The sequence below is a fragment of the Podarcis muralis genome, chromosome 6 (genome assembly GCF_964188315.1).
Source record: "Podarcis muralis chromosome 6, rPodMur119.hap1.1, whole genome shotgun sequence".
In the NCBI taxonomy this organism is placed as follows: Eukaryota; Metazoa; Chordata; class Lepidosauria; order Squamata; family Lacertidae; genus Podarcis; species Podarcis muralis.
In genome coordinates, this window is record NC_135660.1 from 3,550,944 (window position 1) to 3,557,815 (window position 6,872).

The window sequence follows — 6,872 nt, forward strand, 5'->3', positions numbered from 1 at the left end:
CCACCTGCAAAAGAATTCCCTTCTATATCACCTTGTTGTTTCCCCAGGTGAGGGACCACTTGCTAAATAAACCACGGAAGCGAATTCAAGTCCTGTATCCTGGTGGGACCCAGCATTTATTAAAACTATTGCAATAGTTTTGCCATCCAGCTGCTCAGCTGCATCTCATGTAACATTTCCTTGTGTTTGTAGAAAGGTGTCTATGTTTTGAGAGTGTTCAGATGTTTTATGACTCTTGGTTTGCTGTGTTTTAACTACTATAAAAGCTGTGTTCGGATTTGCCTCTAACGAGCAGCTGATCACACAACGGTCGATTGATTGATTGAACAATATTCTATTCAAGTAGCAAAGAATTAAAAGGGAAGAAAAGGCGAATCTTCCACCAGAGATGTCCTGATCCGTCACAATTTGCCACTGGCGTAATAGTTTCAGAATACAGAAAAGCATTTGCAGACATTCGGCAGCTTTTGTACAGGAGGCGGCAGGGCTTATAAAGTCACGGCAGGCCAAGCCAGCAAGGGGTGGGTGCCTGAATTTCCACTGCAGTTTAACTATACTGCCTGCTCTGCTATCCCCAGTACCAGACAATGAAAATTAGAATTAGAATTAGAATTATAAAACAAAGGCAGCAATTGCAACACTGTATAGGGACTGAGGACCCTGTGAATGATGGGGCTGAGGACCTCGGGAATGATGGACTTGGTGTTTCCATCTGTATAATGGTCGCCGGATACCCTGTGCTTTGAGGTTTCCCATGGTGCTTTGCTTGCTTCGACCGCCCTTGTTGCCCTTTGTGGATTCCCAGCTGGCACCCTTCACAAAATTCGCGCTTATGCGGACCACCCTCGTGACAGACCACCTTAGAGAGCTGACTGCGGTCAACCTGCTCCCCATAGCAACTCTCCCTGATGTCAAGGATCAAGTCTTTCAAGATGTCGGCAATGTCGTCCTCAGAGAACTGTGGCTCTTCATGTGTCCAGAGAGCATTCGTGGCACCGCTGACCAAAGTGCTTCATCTTGACGTGTCCTCGCCTCTCAGAACTGTCCCATTGCATGTGGAACAGGATAAGAACTTGGTGCGAGGACCAGCTGTGGAGGCATCGGGAACAGGTAAATCTAGCAGGGAGAGAGATGGGGGGGAGGGGAGCAAGCAGAATTTGGTACTTCTGTTGATGCTCTCCTGAAGCGTGGATCTTGCTTATCGTACATTGCAACCTGCAGCTAATTGTCCATAGAGAACAATGGTTTTAAAGAACTCAGTGACTTCCCCAGCCTTGCCCACTTGCCCCACAAGTGGGGCACCTGATATCAGGTGAGAAGGAAAGGAGAGCAAAGGTGTTGTGATAGAGAGAACATCCACCAAAACATCATATCACATGAGACAAACTGCCCGCCCCCCAATGAGCTAATGAGCTTCCACAGCAGATTATAACGAGTTATTTCTACTTAATGGATTTTCCATGGGAAGAGGAAATCCAGAGAGAGAGAGAGAGAGAGAGAGAGAGATGATAGATGATGATAGATAGATAGACGATAGATAGATAGATAGATAGATATAGATAGATAGATAGATAGAGAGATAGAGATAGAGATAGAGATAGAGATAGATAGATAGATAGATAGATAGATAGATAGATAGATAGATAGATAGATAGATGATAGATAGATGGATAGATAGATAGATAGATAGATAGATAGATAGATAGATAGATAGATGAGAGATGATAGATAGAGATATCTTGGCATTTTGAAGATGTTGACATCGTACCCTGTGTGCATAAGCACTATCAATTCCACAATAAACTCCCAGCTGGGCTCACTCTGCAGGTGTGCTGGAGCACAATATGGGATGAGACGTAGATCAGGAGAAGAGAGTCCGCACACAGAATGTCCCACTTTCAATCCCCAGTGGCATTGCAGGGGGTTGGACTAGATGACTTGCGGTCCCTCCCAACTCTAGTATTCCACGATTCCATTTAGGGCCAAGAGAGAACCCTACATGGAACCCTGGAGAACCACAGCTGGCCAGGGGAGACAGCACAGTGCTAGATGGACCAAGGCTCTGAATCAGGAAAAGGCAGCTCTCTATGTCCCTGCACATTACAAAAATATTAGCTATCTGGCAGAAGCTTTGTTTGTTTTTTGTTTTACCTTTCCTGAGCATGCTCCTGAAATGTTTCTGTCCATCCGGGTTCCACACTGTGGAAGTTAAGCCTCAGATCCATTGTCAGCCTCCAGAGATCATTTGGCTTCGCCTCATGCATCTGCTTCTTAAAAACCCGTCTCCAAAAATCCATCGTGAGCCTATTCATGCTTCTTTGCCGATCGGGGTTGCTTAATGACAAAGGTGATTGTGGTCTTTTTTGCAGAGGCCAGAATGGGATGCAGTGAGAAGGTGGGTGCCGTTTGTGATTCCCTGCTTTGCTTTCCTCACTCTCACAAGCTGACTGTTTGTGAAACGAAACTCAGCCAGAGGTTCAAAGTCAACTGCGAGGAATTTGGGACAAGTCCACTCACCTCTTTATCGGTGGGCGGCATTGCATTGGGTAAGCCTTTGGTTGGCTGGAGGGGAGGTCATTGCCTTCTCCTGCCCCTCCTCAGTAAGGGTATCATGTTAAAGGGATCTGGGGTGTGAATACTGTCCGAAGCCTGGGCGTGGGCTAGGGCCATGTCACAGCCCCTACTGGGACCCCTCAGGGTGGTCCCACTATCTCATGCAAGTCACAGGGCACCCCCTATTGGTGGTTTGCCCTTCTGTGGACTCCCTGCAGATGGGCAGGAGTCAAGATATAGCCTAAGACAAACCACTCACATCTGCAATCAATTAAATAGTGTCCTATTTCAACCCATAAACCAAAATACTCATTTCCACACCCACTCAAAACCCACAGAAGGCCACATTTGCATGGTCAGGCTCTCCTTGCTCAACGACACGCCAGCAGCCACACTTCACCCCTTTGCAGGAAATGCACGCAATTTCCTGTGGTGTAACAGAACAACCCCACTTCCGACCACCAATACCTCGGATGCTGACTGGGCGTCATAGCAACACCTAGTCATGCCCATGCCAAGAGAGCCAGGTGGTTTGTCTGCTCTCGTAGCTCTCGGCGATTGAGGTTCACAGTTCTGAGAACCAGACAGAGGCCTTTTTTCAAGTCAGCATTTTCTGCTGCCGCAGCTGCGCCTGCCTCCAGAATCTGCACAAACTCAGGAGGCTGTGAAAGGACACCTTTCAGGGGGGTGGGAAAGACTGAAAGGCTGCAGGACAGGTGGGCAGGTAAGTAAGCAAGTATAGGACCTGAATCTGGCGACATGTAAAGGCAGGGTGTTATGTACTGAGTTGAATAGGATCCAAAATGCAGCAGTCTGATTGGTCCTAGAACAATAGGATCCAGAATGCAGCAGTATGATTGGTCTGCAGGAGCCACCCAATCCAGCTCCAGATGGAAGTGAATCCACAACCTGATTGGCCTACAGGAGAATCCCGGAATTAGCCAATCACGTGGGGCTCATTGTGTAAATAATGTATATAAAGCAGATACTTTGGGGAAACTTCAATTCCTCCTCATCACTATGAGCTGAATAAAGAGCATGAAATCCACTCTCGACTCTGAGTATATTTCACAGGGGCTTTTTGCTTCTTCTTTCTTTACATTAGTACTGATTGGGTAAAAGGGGTACCGTATTTTTCGCTCCATAACACGCACCTGACCATAACACGCACGTAGTTTTTAGAGGAGGAAAACAAGGGAAAAAATATTCTAAACGAAACAGTGGATGTATGATTTTTGTGGCTCATGCTGTGGCCACAGACATGTGATCTGACGGTGAGTTTGGGGTAGCCCAATGCAAAAATCCTGAGGATCCATGTGGATCCGTGCTTTGTAACCACGTTTTAAGTGGGGAGGGAAGGAAAAGCACTCAAGGGACAAGGAGCATGCGTGGGGTGTGTGGAGAAGGATGCTGCTAATAATGCAGAAGAGGGGCATAAGGGGAGAAGGCTCCTCTCCTCTCCCGCTTTGTTCCTTTAAAAGAAGCAGGCTCTGCTACTCTCCTTCCTCCCCGGCTTAGAGAGCTGAAAAGCTTTGCTGCTATTTAGCGACCTGAGTGGGGAGGAGAGAGGGACAGAGAGCACGGTTTAAAGCAGCCAACCAGACAGGAGCCGCTTACACCTGTGTAAGCGGCTCCTCTCCCACTTTGCTGTTTCAAAGCGAGCCACGGAGGAGGGAAGGAAGGGGAACCATGGATCCTCTGCTCACGACTGCAGCAGATCCCCCCCCCCCCGCCACCCGTAGGCATTTGCTCCATAACACGCACAGACATTTCCCCTTACTTTCTAGGAGGAAAAAAGTGAGTGTTATGGTGCAAAAAATACGGTAATTCATATTGCAGCGCCCTGTCCAAACAATAGTACAGTTTTTAGAAGTTATCTAAAAGCAGGCCTGGGTGGTTACTGCTGAAGGATCAATAGCTCAGACTATCAATCTCAGGGCACTGGGTTCGAGCCCCATGTTGGGCAAAAAGATTCCTGCATTGTAGGTGTTGGACCAACTCTACACTTCTATAGGTCTATGATTCTGCTGGTAGCAAATTCTATAGGGCAGGGCCTCAGCCCCAGTGAAGTTCAGCTGAACCTCATGGGTGCAGAAGTTCTTGGAGATCGAGGTAGAGCATAAGGAGTCAGGTCCTTAAACTACTTTGTCCCCAATTATTATGTTCACAATGAAGGATTTGTTTTTATCTACCTACCTATCTTTCTCCTTTGTATTGTTTCAATGGGTTCTGAGGTATGGGCTGGAGATTCTAGTCAGTGATAGACTATGGAGAAGCAGATGGAGAAGTCACTCTTCTCATCCTGGAGAAGAGTGTCTAGTGGGGTGCCACAGGGTTCTGTCTTGGGCCCGGTCTTATTCAACATCTTTATCAACGACTTGGATGATGGACTCAAGGGCATCCTGATCAAATTTGCAGATGACACCAAACTGGGAGGGGTGGCTAACACCCCAGAGGACAGGATCACACTTCAAAACGACCTTGACAGATTAGAGAACTGGGCCAAAACAAACAAGATGAACTTTAACAGGGAGAAATGTAAAGTATTGCACTTGGGCAAAAAAAATGAGAGGCACAAATACAAGATGAGGGACACCTGGCTTGAGAGCAGTACATGTGAAAAGGATCTAGGAGTCTTGGTTGACCACAAACTTGACATGAGCCAACAGTGTGACGCAGCAGCTAAAAAAGCCAATGCAATTCTGGGCTGCATCAATAGGAGTATAGCGTCTAGATCAAGGGAAGTAATAGTGCCACTGTATTCTGCTCTGGTCAGACCTCACCTGGAGTACTGTGTCCAGTTCTGGGCACCACAGTTCAAGAAGGACACTGACAAACTGGAACGTGTCCAGAGGAGGGCAACCAAAATGGTCAAAGGCCTGGAAACGATGCCTTATGAGGAACGGCTAAGGGAGCTGGGCATGTTTAGCCTGGAGAAGAGGAGGTTAAGGGGTGATATGATAGCCATGTTCAAATAAAAAGGATGTCACATAGAGGAGGGAGAAAGGTTGTTTTCTGCTGCTCCAGAGAAGCGGACACGGAGCAATGGATCCAAACTACAAGAAAGAAGATTCCACCTAAACATTAGGAAGAACTTCCTGACAGTAAGAGCTGTTCGACAGTGGGATTTGCTGCCAAGGAGTGTGGTGGAGTCTCCTTCTTTGGAGGTCTTTAAGCAGAGGCTTGACAACCATATGTCAGGAGTGCTCTGATGGTGTTTCCTGCTTGGCAGGGGGTTGGACTCGATGGCCCTTGTGGTCTATTCCAACTCTATGATTCAATGATTCTATGGGGGGTACCATATTTTTCGCTCTATAAGACGCACCTGACCATAAGACGCACCTAGTTTTAGAGGAGGAGAACAAGAAAAAATATATTCTCTCCCTCTCTGCACAGCGCCCCTTCAGCAAAGCGGCAGGAGAAATGGAGTCCCTTCCAGAGAGAGGTTGTTGGGAAGCAGCTGTCATACATAGAATTGTAGAGTTGGAAGGTACAGCTCTTAACCTCATAAAGTTCTTCTTGATGCTAGTCAAATTCTCCTTTCTTGTCATTTAAATCCACCGGATTGGGGTCTGCCATCTGGAGCATCGGAAAACAAGTTTGCTCCATCTGGAAACCCAGCCAGAAGGGCAGAGTAATAATAAATAATAATAATATATTACTTATACCCTGCCCATCTGGCTGGGTTTCCCCAGCCACTCTGGGCAGCTCCCAACAGAATATTAAGAACACGATAAAACATCAAGCATTAAAAACTTCCCTAAACAGGGCTGCCTTCAGATGTCTTCTAAAAGTCAAAGTTCTAAAAGTCTTCTAAAAGTCAGTTTATTTCCTTGACATCTGATGGCAGAGCATTCCACAGGGTGGGTGCCACCACCAAGAAGGCCCTCTGCCTGGTTCCCTGTAACCGCCAGAAGGCCCTCGGAGCTGGACCTCAGTGTCCGGGCAGAACGATGGGGGAGGAGATGCTCCTTCAGGTATACAGGGCCAAGGCCATTTAGGGCTTTAAAGGTCAGCACCAACCCTTTGAATTGTGCTCGGAAACATACTGGGAGCCAGTGTAGGTCCTTCAGGACCGGTGTTATATGGTCTCGGCCATTATTATTATTATTATTAATTATTATTATTATTATTATTACAGTGGTGCCTCGCAAGACGAAAAGAATCCGTTCCGTGATTCTCTTCGTCTAGAGGTTTTTTCGTCTTGCGAAGCAACCCTATTAGCGGCTAAGCGGATTAGCGCTATTAGCAGTTTAGCGGCTTAGCGGCTATTAAAGGATTCGCGGCTAAGCTGCTAAAAGGCTATTAGCGGCTTAGCG

At 47.0% G+C, this 6,872-nt stretch overlaps 1 pseudogene across 1 annotated transcript; it reads right to left on the minus strand.

The window, feature by feature from the left end:
• Positions 1-314: 314 nt before the first annotated feature.
• Positions 315-2,493, minus strand: LOC114598165 (receptor-transporting protein 2-like; annotated as a pseudogene). The gene is made up of 2 exons (XR_013393090.1): positions 2,152-2,493; positions 315-1,116 (listed from the first exon to the last, which is right to left on the minus strand). The product of XR_013393090.1 is annotated as a receptor-transporting protein 2-like (transcript).
• Positions 2,494-6,872: the final 4,379 nt, after the last annotated feature.